This window comes from Podarcis cretensis (assembly GCF_951804945.1).
Source record: "Podarcis cretensis genome assembly, chromosome: 10".
NCBI lineage: Eukaryota > Metazoa > Chordata > Lepidosauria > Squamata > Lacertidae > Podarcis > Podarcis cretensis.
The window spans coordinates 16,866,079-16,883,527 of record NC_137179.1 but is presented as its reverse complement, the minus strand read 5'-3'; the positions used below and the strand labels follow the sequence as shown (position 1 = coordinate 16,883,527).

Genomic DNA, 17,449 nt, shown 5'->3' with positions numbered 1-17,449 from the left:
TCTGCATCAGGGGCAGAGTGCAGGGTTAGGCAAGGCTTAAAAGGTGTTTTATTATAGGGCTCGGAAAAGCTTTCCCCACCCTGCTCCATCCCATCTCACTCATCGGCTTGATGGAGGAGTTCTCTGTGAGAAATGCTAAGAGGTGGAGTGGACCAACACTGACCGCCTCAACCTTCCCAGTAGCCCACCCCAGAAAAGCATGAGACAACTGACAACTGTGAGGAAAAGTGTGGCCATTTTTGGAAGAGGGTGTGAGTAATCTTCAACTACCCAGAAACGCTTTGCCCAAAATCAAAGGTCCCTCCAGATGTCCTTTTTATTATGCATCCACAATAATTTGTGCTCATGATAATATTGGGGCAGTTATAAGTATTCAATGACGCTGGCTCCCAGGATGTTTCAGAGCACAATCCAAAATGTTGACGCTGACCTTTAAAGCCCTAAATGGCTTTGACCCTGAATACCTGAAGGAGTGTCTTTACCCCCATTGTTCAGCCTGAGGTCCAGCTCTGAGGGCCTTCCGGCAGTTCCCTCACTGCGAGAAGGGAAGTTACAGGGAACCAAGCAGAGGGCCTTCTCAGTAGTGGCCTCCCATCAAATGTCAAACAGATAAATAACTATATGACTTCTAGAAGGCATCTGAAGGCAGCCCTGGAAGGAAACCCAGGACGTTTTAAATGTTTGGTGTTTTATTGTGCTTTTAATACTTGGTTGGAAAATGCCCAGAGTGGACGGGGTACAAATAAAAAAGTTGTTGTTGTTGTGTTACATAGCAAAAAGACTCTGGCCTGGAGTGTCATTTAAAGCCACCGTAACAAGACTTATGCTATGCTAACTATTGACAAGCAACTGTAGAGAGTATTCTTCATCAGCCTCTATTTTCACAGGGAGGCTACAAATGATATCAGTTATGTGGGAAAACACAGAAACAAATGTATGTAGAGCTGGACCCCCTGATCCATCTAGTCTCTAAATTGACTGGCATCAGCTTTCCAGGGTACCAGACAGGTATCTCTTCCACTGCCCAGTCTCCTGGGAGACGCTAGGGACCAAATCTGAGACCTTCTGGCATGCAAAGCAGATGTTTTACCCACTGAGATACAGCTGTTGGGTAGCTATTGTTATAGGAACATGCCACACGCTCAGAGATACTGCATCTGCATTTATACTAACGGGGCAAAAGTGTGTGTAAGAGAGAGAGAAAGAGAGGGGGGGAACCTTAGTTTCCTCATTGTTTCCACATCTGTGTTCTAATTTACATTTTTAAAATGTGATTTCTATTCAGAGTCATTGAGAGCTGGTGACTACCCAGTTGGCTTCATGGCTGACTGGGGATTTGAACTCTGATCTCTCAGATCCTAGACCAGCACTCTAACCACTAAACCACACTGGCTCTTTTCTTCTTTTTGCAGCTGCATCGCACTGTTAATGATCAACTATAGTCCTGAGATCCTTTTCACCCATACTACGGCCAAGCAACCATTATTTGACTTGAGGACTGACAGCTGGGCATGTGAAGTGATTCCACTAGTTTTTTTGAGTGGTGATGCGAGGCCTTTTGAATGTTCTTGCCCAAATGCAGACTTTAGTGCTCCGTGCCAAGTTATTTCACTAAACACTGACTTATTTCACTTTAAGTAAGTTTCTAACACTGCTCTTGCCTGATTTATTGGGCTGGCAATAAGTAAATAAATCCAACTTTGCTTGGAACAGAATTTAGAATTCATTTTTTAATGTGTAAGAAGCACATAGTTGGGCTCTCCAAGCTTAGCACTCTGATGGGATACCTCAGTCTGTAGAACATGAGATTCTTAATCTCAGGGGTCAAGGATTTGAGCCCCATGTTGGGCAAAAGATTCCTGCATTGAAAAGGGGTTTCGACTGAACCTCATAGTCCCTTCCTCCTCTATGATTCCAGGATCCAGGACTTTGCAGTCAGACAACACGGTGACCACCATCCAATAAATTCAGCTCACTGAAATAATTTGGTTTAAACATGCTTAATTCTGTTCTGGATTACAGCTGATGCCTTTGGAGCTCTTTTTCATCACAACTTTGTTCCCAGAGCTATCTTGTTGGCTCAGGGGTGTTTATAATACTGGCAAAAAATAATAATCTGCTGAAGGCCTCAGTAGGCCAAAAGGCCGGTGAGAAAGATACAAGTAAAAACAAACCAACACTCTACTCTCTGAAAACGTCACCCCGAAGTGTGAAAGCTGTGAAGGAAACTTCTATTTCATGGGTCACAACGAAAGGGATTGAAAACAAAGCTGCCAATTATCATAATTCCTTTGTGCAAATCTGTGGCACGGCCACACTTGCAATGCCATGAACAGCTCTGTCTCCTCACCTCAAAAAAGGTGAGGTAGAGCTGCAAAAAGGTTTAGAAAAGAGCAAGCAAAATATTCAAGGAGACAGAGCAAATCCCCTGTGAGGAAAGATTACAACATTTGGAGCTTTTTGGGGTAGAAAAACGGTGAGCAAGGGAGAATGCAACAGAGGAATACAAAGTGTACACGGTGGGTAGAAGAAAAAGTTGGTAGGCCTCTCTCAAAATACTGGAACTCAGGGTCACCCAATGAAGCTGAATGGAGGGGGGGGGGGGAGAGATTATATTTCTGCATTTGGCACATGGGCTCATCCATACTTTTGCTTCTCCTGGGCCTAGAAACTGAGGTTTTTCACTTGTCCTGTGCTTTCTAGGCATGGGTCTGAGAGACTTTTTGTTAGACCCACCACTTTCCCCAGGAAAACCTGCTGTTTATCACTCAATCGGAACAAACGTCAATCTGCTTTTACACTTGTTCCGATTTGGCGACAAATAACAAGTTTTTTGGAGGAAAGTGGTGGAAGTGTGGACGAGCCCATATTTAAAGCTATGACCTTCACCACCATAAGATGTGATAATAGCTTTTGTTTTCTATTGATTCAGCTAACCCCCTTTTAAAGCCATCCAAGTTGCTGGCTATCAATGGTTAATAGTCAGAGAGTGATCACAGTGTTACCTGAAGTATTAGAGATAGCATGCCTCTGAAGACCAGTTGTTGGGAATCAGAAGATGGGAAGGGGCTCTTATGTCCTCCTTGTGGGCTTCCCACAGGAATCTGGTTGTTTCTCTGTGGGGACAGGATGCTAGGCTACATAGCCCTTTGGTCTGATCTAGAAAAGCTCTCCTTATGCCTATTGCATGTTGCGGAGATCCACCACAAAGAACGCATATTATATTCCACGCCTGCCCCACCTCTGAAACTGGTCATGTCTGAAGATGTCCAAAGCTGGAAGGCAGCCATTCTGTACAGAAGATTGCCTCTCTATTATTCATTGCATCTTGTGGATTTCTAAAACCTTTTGTGTGCCTGGACAAAAGTCAAAGATACCTGAACACTGATAATATTTGCAAGGAGATGACAAAGAAAAAAAGAAAAAAGAAGGAGGCAGAGAAGCTGGTAACGTGACGTTAACAAAAGGAGAGAAGGAAATGTTCTTGAGCTTTGCAAAAGTAACAGAAAAAAATCTGACAAGGAGCTCTGTGAAAGTCAAAAGCTGGCAGGCCTTCCGATGTCTTGGAATTGTTCTGGTAAGAGATAATATTGTGGTACATCTTTTAGGTTTAGAGTAGAGTATCCTGTTCCAGAGACTTAACATTTTCATGCTAAATTAAACAAAGCAGGAGCTTTCATTCATCCTTGCAAAGCTATTTTTAAAAGCCACACGTAAACAAAGCAGGCATATGCATCTATTTCCTGTCTTGGCTACTGTGCAGCCTTGTTTCTTGGACAGTCAGGATGCCAGAGAAACGCAGCATTGACAAGGTGTCCTGATGAAAGTGCTTCTGATCACCCAGAAACTACAGTAAGAGTCAACAACTGGCAACCCTGGGTATAAATCTTCCCCACCAATTGCTAACCTCAGAGGCAAAAGAAAAGCCCAGATGAACAACTCGTGGAACTTGATAGGAGACTATTTAAAAAGCAGCAGGTGTAAAACTAAAAAGTGCTGCTGCTGTTCAGGGCTCATTTTGGAACAAAAACTTTGCCTAAAAGGTGGGCATAATATACTATTTTCAAAAACTGTGCTGTGATTCTTGCCCCCCTTGAGTTTTGTTTTTGAAAATAAGGCAGGACAGAATTTTTCCCTAAAAAATAACATGCTGCTCCATTTATTTTATTTTGATAACAAGCAAGTTTTTTTTTTTAAAAAAAGGAAAAGAAATGAAAGAAAAGTTAATGTTTTAAAAGGGAAAGTTGTCACAATTGCCAGCAAACAAAAGTATAGGATACAGTTTTTAGATTTACCAAGTCCATAATAAGGCATACCAAGAGGGAAGGGATGTTTGGTCTATAATTACAAAGCGTCTCATGGTCTAAATCAAAACAATTACAAGTTTTTATTTAAAAGAAGACGACAAAAAGTAACCTTCAGATGTACCAAACTGACACACTAACATAGCTCTTTGGTAGCTCCTGAGCTACCAAATGATCTCAAGCATTTTGGCCCCCGGACACTTTTAGCTTATGTAAGGTTCCCCCCCGTCCCCAGAAGGGTGATTTGCCAAAGCCTGGAATACTGTACTGGTAGTTCAGATTATTGAGCTTGAAATAGAACAAGTTTTCTGTACCACTAAGATCACCCTGAAAATACATGAATTAAGGATGGAGGTCCCTGCCCTCCAAGCATGTGCAAGGGCAGCTTTCTCAGAGCATTGAGATAGCCACAGCTGATCCCCAAATATCTACATTTGGCATAGGCATGCAGTGAGAATGCAGGACTTCTGAGCAGCCATGCTCCCAGGCAAGGTAAATTAAACTCTGGCCTAGATTTTGGTGGTTACTTCAGGTTACATACTCCGCTAACCCAGAAATAGTGCTTCAAGTTAAGAACTTTGCTTCAGGATGAGAACAGAAATCGTGCTCCAGCGGCGCGGCAGCAGCAGGAGACCCCATTAGCTAAAGTGGTGCTTCAGGTTAAGAACTGACCTCCGGAACGAATTAAGTACTTAACCCGAGGTACCACTGTAACGTGAACTTCTTTTAAGAAAAAGAAAAGAAAACTGTGCCTCTGAACACATGCAGAGTACCTTCACCATTCATTTATAACCAGCCCTTCTTCCAAAGAGTTCAGGGCAGCATACCTAGTTCTCCCTCTTTTTAACGTCACAACAACCCTGCAGTGTAGGTGGTATGTTAAGAGAGAGGGGGGGGTGACTAGCTTAAAGTCACCCAGTGACTTATGGAGCTGCAGAAGGGGAACTGAACCTCAGGGCCCTTCCAAAATACCCTTTGTATTGTCCATCCATGCTGATTTGAACTCATGGTATCAGGGTGGTCATACGCAAACCCACCCTCAATATTGTTTGCACCTGCGAAAGTTTTGGGGTGGACATACTGTTTCATTCCCAAATCAGTGCACGTCCCGTAACTTCCTGCAGAATTTCCACAACTTTTAAATACCATAACCGTTCCTTTGGTTTTTGTCTGGCTTTTGTTAACACTTTCGTCGCCTCTATAGCAATAATGAGATGACATCGGAGAAGCGTCGCAGAAGAACAGATGAAACCGACCGAAGTTTGGATGGTCCAGTTGGTGCTCTGAGTGCTGGATCGGGACCTGGGAGACCAGGGTTCGAATCCACACTCAGCCACGAAGCTTGCTGGGTGACCTTGAGCCAGTCCCAGTCTCGCAACCCTGAACCTACCTTGCAGGTTGTTGTGATAATAAAATGAAGAGTGAGGAGAACCACATTGGAGGTTCCTTGGAGGAAACGCTGGGATATAAATGCAATTCAAAAAGAAAATAAGTACCAGAATCCACCACTATCATTGCATCACACCCCCACAAACACACAGTCTCGAGGGGCTCCCAGTCTCTCCAGTCCTAGCAGCCCAACATTGCCTTGGCAGGTGGAAAAAGTTCCTAAGATTGAGAAGCCAGGATTCCTAAACAGCCCAGGTGGCTCTGCTCTGCAAATAAGCCACACAGGTAACAGATGAGAGAGATCCGTTGCTGAATCCCAGATTTGTGGGTGTGCGGCTGGGGAGAATACCGAGCCATTTTATAGTCCAACAGAAGCACCAGCTTTGGTGGACGTTTGCCCACTTCCTCAGTGTCTCAAAAGCTTCTACCCCCATAAATCTAACAGCCTTTAAAGGTGCCAGGAGATGCTTTCGACGAAAGAGCAGAAGACGCCAACTTCTCTCCAACTAACTCCCTCAACCTCTTCTACCCTGGAGAGAACAAAAAGCTTCAAAATATACACCCACACACCACACACCACACACCACACCTTCCTGCACCTGCCTCCTCAGCAGCTGCGATCCTGCCCTCCTCCCTGGGGATAAGTCCCAATGAACGTACTTCTGAGCAGACATAATAGTGAGTGTGCCTGACCAGGACCTGGGAGACCAGTGTTCGAATCCTCCCTCGGCCACGAAGCTTGCTGGGTGACCTTGGGCCAGCTGCTGCCTCTCCAACTAACCTACCTCACAGGGTGACTGTGCAGATTAAATGAGGAGCAGGAGGGGAAAGGTGGGGCATAAATGCAATCGATAAAAATAATAAACAAGATATGTAAGCTTGCAGTTTTGTGGTGTTGTTGTTGGCGGTCCCCCACACGCAAAAGGAGGACCCCTTCCAGGGAGTGCCTCTTCTTTTCCACTCTTTCCCTCGCTGTCATTTTCTGCCTGACAATCACAGAACCGTAGAGTGGCAAGGCACCCGAGGGTCATCTAGTCCAACCCCCGCAATGCAGGAATCTTTCGCCCAAAGCGGCACTCGAACCCAGCACCCTGAGATTCAGAGTCTCATGCTCCGGCTTTTAAACCTGGGAGACTTCTCTCCGCTCATTCTTGGGAAGGAGGAAACAAAACTCTTCCTTTCCGGCACATTTTAAATGCAAATTACCCGCCCACGATCCCGGAGATCTGCAAGCTTGTGGCGGCGGCACTTTTCTCCTCGTGCTTTTGCCGCAGCGATGGAGGGGGAGAAAAAAATCACCCTTCCAAACGCGCAGCGACCCTCGGTCTCCCATCCGGCGAAACCGACTCACCTCACTCAGCCTGCGCTCCGGGAGGCGACCCCTCGATCAGGTCTTTCCCTGCCCGCCTCCAGCCCGGCAACCCTGCAGCGCTGCAGCAACCAAGGGACCCGACGTCCGGATCAGAGGCGCAGCCTCGGCCGCCGAGCCATGGACAGCCTCCCGGATTCTTCGGCTAGCGGCAGAGATTGCGGCGTTAAAAAAGGCGGCGCGGCGCGCAGCGCTCCAAAGCAGCCCGACGCGTCTCCCTCGCTTGCCGGCAAAGCTGTGGGAGAAACGAATCACGCCGCCGGTTTTTTCAATAGGGGGAAAGGAAGCTCTAGGGCGCCACCGGCAGGCCGCCAGGCTTCAAGGCGGCTCGGGGGACCGCATACCAAAAAATGGCAGCCGAGAGGTGGGGAGGTAGAGTTTATTTTCGAGGGTGCGCGTATTTACGCAGCGAGAAGAACGCACGATCCAAAAAGTTGGAACAGCTCCCCGATGAGGAAAGGTGGCCGCACAGGTTTTTTGTTTAGTTTGGGTAAAAGGCGAGTAAAAGGGAAGCGTGGAGTACAAAACGATTCGCGGGGATGATTAAAAGTGGCTAGAGCAGCAGTTCTCAATTTTTCCTCTCTGGGCCACACTTTCAGCATAAAAATTTGCTCACCGAATTTTTTCTCTATAAGGAATACATTGGAAAACAAAAAGAAACAACCCCTAGCGGTGCTTGATGAATAACAAAGAACACAGCTGCTTTATAATATAACCAGGGGACATCCAATAAGTATAAAACAATGTAGCTACCAAAGAACATGAATCATTCCCAAAATATAATTATAAACACCAACTGGGATTGTCCTCAGCTTCACTTGATGCTCTTACTGTCCTTCTGAAAAGATATCTATCCATATTCTGCAAATAAATAAACTGGTATTATACTATATTACACAGAAATATTGAAATGTTTACTGGAATGTCCTTGAATCTTCCCACCAATCTTCTCATCCTCTTCTGCCAGACCTGTGTGGTGCACCTTTTGAGAACCACTGTGATAAATAAAACTTTTCCTCCTCTCCTGATACTGAATGTTGGATAAAGCGGAATGTTGGAAGGTTCAGGGCAGGCGAAAAAAAATGTTTTTTTCCTATGGTGCATGTAGTTAAACTGTGGAACTCCCTGCCACAAGAGGCAGCGATGGCTACCAACTTGGATGGCTTTAAAAGAGAATTAGAAAAGTTTGTGGAAGGCTGTCAATGTATGCTCCACTTCTACTGTCAACTCAAGTTCATTCTTAATATCAGCCTGGTTTTTTGGACTGAAACGATGATCATCCCTGACCTTTGGCCATTCTGGCTGGTGCTGAGGGGAGTTGTTCAACACATCTGGTTGGGAACGGAAGCTGTCTATCCTTGGCCCCTTTTCAATACCAGTTCGAATTATGAACTTACTAGATGTGCTTTCGAGTGAAGTAGCCTCTGGAGCAATTTGTGACCAAATTCCACGTCCACATATATTTGCTTTATTCGCAGCGAACATTTTTCTTTAAGAGCCCTTTAACAAGATATAACAGGGTGCTTTGGGGAGCGGGCTTGTTTCTTCACTTTGAAAAGAAGCACGTTTCCAATCAGTTGTTACTGCTCAGAGGTTATTTTTAATTCAAGGTACTCTCTTAGAAACGAGACGAGGCTTGCAAGAAGGGGAGAAAGAATCAATACCGGTCCATAGAGGTTTTCCGGCAAATTGTCTTTGCAACCCACATGAGGTCTGCTTCAATGCAGGCCTGGAAATTGGCGATGAGTCAAACCCCGATAGGACTAGAATCTCTGTTATTCTTTCTCCATAATGGCTCTTAGGCATTGAGCTAGAGGCTTGTGTAACTACCACCACCCCCCTCCCAAAATATGCCACTCCCTGAAAAGCCAGTGCCTTAGGTACATGCTCCCCCGCTTTGAAATAATATATATTTATTAACAGCAGAAAGATGAAGAAGAAGATCTGGCAGGTTAAGTGCTAGAATTCAGGTCTTAGCACATTTATATGGTCCTTCTATCTTTGGGCCTTGTTCAAGACTTACCTCCATTTCCCACCTGGTTAATTGGTCTCTTAATCAATTGCTTTCGATTCCCCTCCTCAGAAGCATGCCTGAAGGTCCAGCTTTTGAAAGAAAGCGAGGCATTGATATTTCCTCCCCCCCTCCAAAGCAAGCAACCCACCCTCCCATTCTTCAGAAAGCATGTGCCCCTTAGCGAAGCAGGCAGCAAATGCATTAGTGACACCTCCTGTGGCATTTATTTATTTATTAAAAAAACCCCCAAAACTCACCCAAGTGGAATGTTAAAGTTCGAAAGCTACATAGCAGGGCGGGGGGGGGGGGGGAGCAATAATGCTTCTTCCATGAGATCATTGGTTGCCAACTGCTTGGTGCAAATGCAGTTTGATAGCACCACCTACAGGCCACGTTTGTGCTCACAAAAGGCTGGATTAAAATGCTCCCATCAGCAATCTATCCTGTCACTGTGGGAACTGGTGAAACATTGTGACTTCTATGAATTTTCAGTATCTATTTGAGGTACGGAAATCAACCTCGCACCATGAAACTTTAAGGAGAGACACCTGATTGCAAATGGCTCCAGTATATTTTTCTCTATAGTGTTGTTGTTTAGTCATTTAGTCGTCTCCGACTCTTCGTGACCCCATGGACCAGAGCACGCCAGGCACTCCTGTCTTCCACTGCCTCCCGCAGTTTGGTCAAACTCATGCTGGTAGCTTCAAGAACACTGTCCAACCATCTCATCCTCTGTCGTCCCCTTCTCCTTGTGCCCTCCATCTTTCCCAACATCAGGGTCTTTTCCAGAGAGTCTTCTCTTCTCATGAGGTGGCCAAAGTATTGGAGTCTCAGCTTCAGGATCTGTCCTTCCAGTGAGCACTCAGGGCTGATTTCCTTAAGAATGGATAGGTTTGATCTTCTTGCAGTCCATGGGACTCTCAAGAGTCTCCTCCAGCACCATAATTCAAAAGCATCAATTCTCTGGCAATCAGCCTTCTTTATGTTCCAGCTCTCACTTCCATACATCACTACTGGGAAAACCAATGTGAACCTTTGTCGGCAAGATGATGTCTCTGCTTTTTAAGATGCTGCCTAGGTTTGTCATATAGTAAGCTGGCTAGAAATCAACTAAATAAAGGAAAGGAGGTCTTCACACTGTGGTGGAATGCCCAGCAATCCATGAGCAAGATGAACTTCCCTACAGAAGGAATTACAAAGTCTGGGTACAGTGGCATATCCAGGATGCCCCCATTCACGTGAATCAAAGGGGACAGCTGAGCACCCTCAAAGGGATGCGTGTGAAGAGAATCAATGCCAGCGGAGGGTGCTCCATGCATTTCATAGAATTGTAGAGTTGGGAGGGACCACGGGGGTCATCTAGTCCAGCCCCCTGCAATGCAGGAATCTTTTGGCCGACATGGGGCTCAAACCCATGGCCCTGAGATTAAGAGCCTCATGCTCTACCGACTGAGCTATCCCAGCACTGGAGCCCCAGTGTCTACAACAAGATGGTTGATTGGAGTGACTTGAGAGGAAGGTAGGTGCAGTTGTTGGCTATCTCAAAAGACAAGAGTGCACCTCAAACTGTTGGAGACTTACAGCACCTTCTGTGGCTGCAGCGACTGATATGGGAGAGACATATTTTATTGCAAGTGGGGCAGATGAAGGCATCCTGCTTTGCTGCCACAGGTGCACCATGGCGTTTCAAAGAACCTCGCTTTCTATCACTGCCCTATTCAAACGTGCATTAAGCAATCTCAGTGCAGTGCTGCCAGCCAGTGTTTCATATTTAACAGAATACGGATTGCTGTATATATGAGGTTTTGCTTGCAGGGGGATGAAATCCCTTGTCCAAAACATCGTGAATCAATTGGTCTAAACATGAATGGTTCTGAAGCTAAGCAGCGATCAGCCAGCAGTGAGTTTTCATCTGTGAATCAATCCTGCTTTCCCTCCAATTGCCTTAGTGTTGCTAGACCAAAAGGACTGGCCCACAGATTGGCTTGTTGACCAGCCTCCTTTTTCCTTTTCCTTTTTTGAATGAACAAAAAGGGAAGCCGATGGAAATATTTACCGGCTCCGTTGCCTGGAGACTGAAGACAATTTGTCGGCTGCAGCCAATAGGGTGCCATGAAGCATTTGGATGAAAGGCCATGTTCTTTGTTAGCAAATGGTCTGAAGAAGGCCTACTAAAGATTTCGCTTCATAATCCACTTAACGTGAGATATGAAAAGATCTACGTGGGTGGCGCAATGGGTAATAAGGCAGTTGTACTGACTGATATGGGACGCAGGTGGCGCTGTGGGTTAAAGCCTCAGCGCCTAGGTCTTGCCGATCGAAAGGTCGGCGGTTCGAATCCCTGCAGCGGGGTGCGCTCCCGCTGCTCGGTCCCAGCGCCTGCCAACCTAGCAGTTCGAAAGCACCTCCGGGTGCAAGTAGATAAATAGGGACCGCTTACCAGCGGGAAGGTAAACGGTGTTTCCGTGTGCGGCTCTGGCTCTGGCTCTGGCCAGAGCAGCGATGTCACGCTGGCCACGTGACCCGGAAGTGTCTCCGGACAGCGCTGGCCCCTGGCCTCTTAAGTGAGATGGGCGCACAACCCCAGAGTCTGTCAAGACTGGCCCGTACGGGCAGGGGTACCTTTACCTTTACCTTTTACTGACTGATATGGCTACCTATAGTGTCAGGCAGTTCTTTGTTCCTTCCTTCCTTCCTTCCTTCCTTCCTTCCTTCCTTCCTTCCTTCTCTTTTTTTGTGGATACAAATTGTTGTATCCTATTAGAAAGGTAGGGATGCGGGTGGCGCTGTGGTCTAAACCACAGAGCCTAGGGCTTGTCAATCAGAAAATCGGTGGTTCGTATCCCCGCGGCGGGATGAGCTCCCGTTGCTCAGTCCCTGCTCCTGCCAACCTAGCAGTTTGAAAGCACACAGTGCAAGTAGATAAATAGGTACCACTCCAGTGGGAAGGTAAACGGCGTTTCCATGTGCTGCTCTGGTTAGCCAGAAGCAGCTTAGTCATGCTGGCCACATGACCCGGAAGTTGTACACCGGCTCCCTCGGCCAATAAAGCGAGATGAGCGCTGCAACCCCAGAGTCGGCCACGACTGGACCTAATGGTCAGGGGTCCCTGTACCTTTACCTTTTATTAGAAAGGTATGCAGCTGTGAGGGGATGTGGCCATGACTATAGGAAAGAGATACAGCACTGGTGGATTTACTTCTGAGTTGCAGTTCCCCTTCCTGCTGTTCTCAAGGTGGGGGCATTGTGGAGCAGCAATCCCTCTCCTCGTACGCCAGGTTGCTTGGTTCAAAGCTTGAGCCTGCTGCTGCCTCCACGCGTCTTGTTTGGCCTTGTTGGAACTACTTCAAGGGGCCACTGAGTGGCTGCTATTTTGTGTCTATGGCCCAGAGCGTAGACAAGTTTAGTTTCTGTAATCAATCAACTCTTTGTCTAGAGACAGACTGATTACCGTTTCCAAGAGACAGAAATGGTGGCCAGATGGCATCTGTTTCATGGAGAAATCTTTCAAAGAGGATTAATTTTAACACAAACGCTACACAGTAACGGGCAACCAGTCTAGGTTAAGCTGGATGTTTCCACAAGTCGGTGCAATTAAAATGGATTTGCGCACGTTCTCGAGGATCTCATGAGGCTCCAGAGAAATCCATCACATGCAGAGAATTTCAGCAGTGGAAACAACCACTTCCAAATGTGAAAATCAGCATGGCCAATGGATTCTAGGCTCCTGAACATTTGCCCTGATTTGCTTGCACAAAGCTTACAAGGAGGTTAGATTCTATCTGGTCTTTATTGAGTATCCGTTCTGGTTTGTTTGTGAGTAGGTTATTCAGGCAATGAGCATTCATCCTGATTTGACTACAAGGTGTTTAGATGTCTTCTTGTAAATCACCGTTCTCCCCACGCTTTTCAATGTACACCCACGCCACTTTCCTAACTGCAAAAGTCAGTTTCGATTTAAAAGTGGATTTGTTGTGCTAGGGTATACGCTTTGGGAACCTCCAGATATCCATTTTATTGTGCCTTGGGGGCAATCCTAGGCAAGCACAGAACCATAGAGTGGGATGGAACCCCAAGGGTAATCTAGTTCGACCCCCTGCAAAGCAGGAATCTTTTGCCCAACGCGGGACTCAAAGTCACAACCCCGAGATTCAGTCTCAGCTATAAAAGATCACACTTTCAATACCATTTGCTTCTGCTAAATGCCTATAGCTTTTTGTGCCACAGCTGTTCCGGATTTTTGTTGCTGTTTTGCTTTCGTTGCACTGCAGTGCAGTAGCGCCCCTCCAGATGGCACTAATGTGGAAGCATTGGGGTAGCCTTATGGAACGACTAATAAAGTGTGCAGTGGTGTGTGGACAGTCCAGTATAAATCCACCATTAATGCAGTATTAATGCATCAATGGCATGTTGCAGGACACACCTGCAAAAACACACAAACCCCACACGCTGGTCTACGACCGTAATAATAATTATTATTAAACACAAACCCCACAACCCCAGCAATCTGCATGGGCGCTTTAATGGCACAAAGCTAAATTTCCCAGTTTGTGCTTATATCCTTTCTTCAAATTGTTGTCCGTATGGAGGTACCCTGAAACACTGAGCAGCAGCGCTGCAACATTTTGTTGTAGATCTCACTTGCCATCTACATTCATCTTTGGGGGAAATGTCACCCAGGCCTTTTTATTTGCCAGACTATCTTCCTGTCTTTGGAAACAATTGCTATGTCACCCCCGCCCCCAAGGGTATTTTAAGCTGCAAAGCCTTCAGAGGAGATCTCGGTCAGGCTTCGCTTCGGCTGATTGAATGAAACCATATTTTGCCTGTCCGAGGGGCTTTCCTTAAGCTGATTGAAATGCAGGCTACAATGGGCTTGTTTACTCGTTTGATAGGAAGGGCTAGGAGCTGATTTTACAGCCTCTTCTCCTATCAAGCAGTAGGTAGACATGACTTCTGGGTGGGTCAGTCAGCAAGAGTGGAAGGCAGTAGTTTCAAGGCAAATAAAAGGAATTGCAGTACAGTATTAATAGGTGGAAGGGACACAGGTGGTGCTGTGGGTTAAACCACAGAGCCTGGGGCTTGCCGATCAGAAGGTCGGCGGTTCGAATCCCCGCAACGGAGTGAGCTCCCGTTGCTCGGTCCCTGCTCCTGCCAACCTAGCAGTTCAAAAGCACGTCAAAGTGCAAGTAGATAAATAGGTACCACTCCAGCGGGAAAGTAAACGGCATTTCCGTGCACTGCTCTGGTTTTGCCAGAAGCGGCTTAGTCATGCTGGCCACATGACCCGGAAGCTGTACGCCGGCTCCCTCGGCCAATAAAGCGAGATGAGTGCCGCAGCCACAGAGTCGTCTGCAACTGGACCTAATGGTCAGGGGTACCTTTACCTTTATTAATAGGTGGAACTCAGTGACTCAATATGTAGTGCATGGACCCGTCTCTGTGTGCCTCCCCACATGCGAAGTGACACCAGAATGGGCCTTTTCGGTGGTGGCTCCCTGTCCCTGGAGGAATGCTGTCCCAAGGAGGGACACATGGTACCATCACTATCTGCTTTTAGGCACCAGGCAAAAACACTTTTATATCCATGCAGACCTTTGGACCTTAATTTTCTGTGTATTTTGAAGTAGGGCTGAATTGGATCTATTTATTTATACACAATTGCTTTTAGTCTTGTTTTTAATACATATTTTGATGTTTGTTTTTGTAATCTTGGCTGTTTCATAACCACGGGGGGGGGGGAGAGAGAACCATGCAATTGGCCCTCATCCACATCACGATCAAAAATTATTGATTTGCTTTTACAAAACATACCGTATTGGCCTGAATATAAGCCTCACTCCCCCCCACCCCAATTCTGACTGCGAAAAGTTAAAGTGCAGCTTAAATTCATGACCTTACAAAAATTGGCTTTTATGATATCGCTGCTGAAACAGACACATGGTAAAATGGAACAGATGTGAGTGCCTACAGAATTTTAAAGAAACAGCTTATATTCTGGTATTCTCTCCCCCCCCCAAAAAATTTTTTTTTTAAAGGTGCGGCTTATATTCGGGTGTGGCTTATATTTGGGCCAACACGGTATATACCGCTTACTATAACAAAAGATCTCTAAGCAGCTTTTAAGGCCAAATAAAATATCAAATAAAATAAAAAAAACATTAAAAGCAAGCTATGTTAAAACAAAAGATAAAGTAAAACCAGTAACTTTTAGGAACACATATCAGTCTCTACAGCCACAACAGGTGCTGTAACTCTCCAATAGTTTGATTTCAGTCCTGAAGTCACACTCTTTCATTGTTTCCCGAGACAAACAGGTGCCAGCAACAACAACCTACCTAGTAAAATCATTTGTCAAAATTATAGGCCTGGGGAACTTGCTGGAACAAAAGGGTTTTGGCAGGCACCCAAAATAATCTCAATGGGCAGGGAGTTCCAAAGTTCCAAATCTGTTGCCATACTGTTCTGCCTAGGAGCTCCGAAACATCACCACCATGCTCTGCTCATGACATTTCACAACTGTGTAGTTTATGTGATTAAATATAGAAATGGGATGTTGAGCTAAATGGACCTTCCAGAAAGGCAATTCTTTTGTGTGCAGCCAGAGAGATACGGTTGGACCCAAATTTGGGCTGCAACCTACCTAGGAGCAAGCTGCATTGAATTCAGTAGGTCTTACTTCTGAGTAGACATGATTATGATTGCACTGAAAGTCACGCTCAAGGTAGATCCAATGGGAAACTTTGACTAAGTGAAGGGAAGGCTTGGTAATGCCACTGTGCTTATTTTAAAGGTAACTAAGTCTGGATCTATATCCGATTCTGATAATCAAACAAGAGGTAGAAGTGTTTCCAAGCTCTATTCCAAATATCCTGTTTTGACTGTCGGTTTTCCAGGTGGTGACCCCGTCTCTGGCCGCACCATTTCAGACTGCAAAGTTGAGATGTATATTTGAATGGTCCTAGATAAAAAGAAAGAATGGCAATAATAACCCCCGCACACAGAAAGCTAGCATGTCAGGGCTAAACTGGATTCTAGCTGCAGCTTGGCAAGGTTTTTAAGGATAAACACCCATCTTTCAGTCTCTCTGTCCCTTCTTCAAAATTCAGCGATGCTTCCCCAGGATGGTGAGTTAATGAAGAGATCTCGCTGAATGAGTGGTTTTAATTGTAAATGTCACCCAAGTGTGCGCAAGCATTCTTTAATTTCTCTTAGTTGCTAATGACATTCCTATTCCTAGGGGCACGATACATTCATTGCAGGGTTTCCCACCCACCCTGTCTTTCTCGCAGAAGAATACTAAGCAGTTGATATATTTTTAATGCCAATTTAATTAATTCTACTGTGACGGCGCTAATTTATTCAGAAAAGCAAACCACAAATTAAATGTGCAGGATACTGTTTGGAATAGAATGTCTTTGGTAATCTGGGGTTGATCTAATTTAATGTGGCGCATTAATATTGATTTTTTTTTCTATGCCACATTCCGTTCCCCCTCCGTTGCAGATGATGTCCTTGGAATAATTAAAGGATGGTTTCTGAACATCTTTGTTGTTCATAAACATTGATGGATAGACGGGGAACCTGCAGCTACAGATGCGCTTGGAGATTTGGAGCTGGTGTATAGGGATGAGTGAATCTTTCCATTACAGCTTTTTGGGTCAGTTTATCATTTTTCCAGTCTCAAGTTCAGTTCTCACATTTCCACATCAGTTGGAGATATTTTTTTTATCTTGCAAAAAAGTTATCGTGAAAATTCACCAGCATTTTCTTGCGAATTTCTTCTAATATAAGCATTCTTTTGCATGCAATTCTGCCTAATTTGCACATTTTTGCAAAACATTTTCCTGTAATGCGATGCATTTTGGGGGGTATGTCATTTTCACTAATATATGCACCAGTATATACCTGGTTTGAGAACTGCGCCGCATTGTATTGGAGAAACACAAATTTCAATTGATGGCTGTATTTTGCTTTGCGTTTTGAATTGGAAAGTGCAAATTAAGTAGGCTTGCCTTTAAATATAAAAGCAAACATAAAAGCTAAGTGTGATGTACCTGTTAAAAATCATAAGCAGTCCAATAAGAACAGCAGCAAAAGCAAAAAGAGACAGCACCACAGATCAATTTGCTTAGTAGTAAAAAAATCAGAAAAAGCATGTTTAAAAATGGAAAGTTTTCAGTTGTTGGTGGAACACAAATAAAAGCAAAGCTAAACTAATCTCTTGGGGCAAGGAATTCCACTTATCGAGTGCCACCACAGAAAAAGCTGGATGACCTGAGAGGGACACAGCATCTGAGGACTTGGGTTCATTGATAAAACACTGTACAAAAGACACCTTGATGCAATTATTAATTTGTTACGGTGTTTTAT

At 45.2% G+C, this 17,449-nt stretch overlaps 1 protein-coding gene across 1 annotated transcript in view; it reads right to left on the bottom strand.

The window, feature by feature from the left end:
* The window catches only part of RERG (RAS like estrogen regulated growth inhibitor), a 93,514-nt gene extending 86,200 nt beyond the window's left edge, over positions 1 to 7,314 (bottom strand). Inside the window, exon 1 of the mRNA XM_079993138.1 lies at positions 7,045 to 7,314. The gene's annotated coding sequence lies outside the window, so the exon portion shown is untranslated. The remainder of the gene's footprint in view (positions 1 to 7,044) is intronic.
* Between the last annotated feature and the right edge of the window lie 10,135 nt (positions 7,315 to 17,449).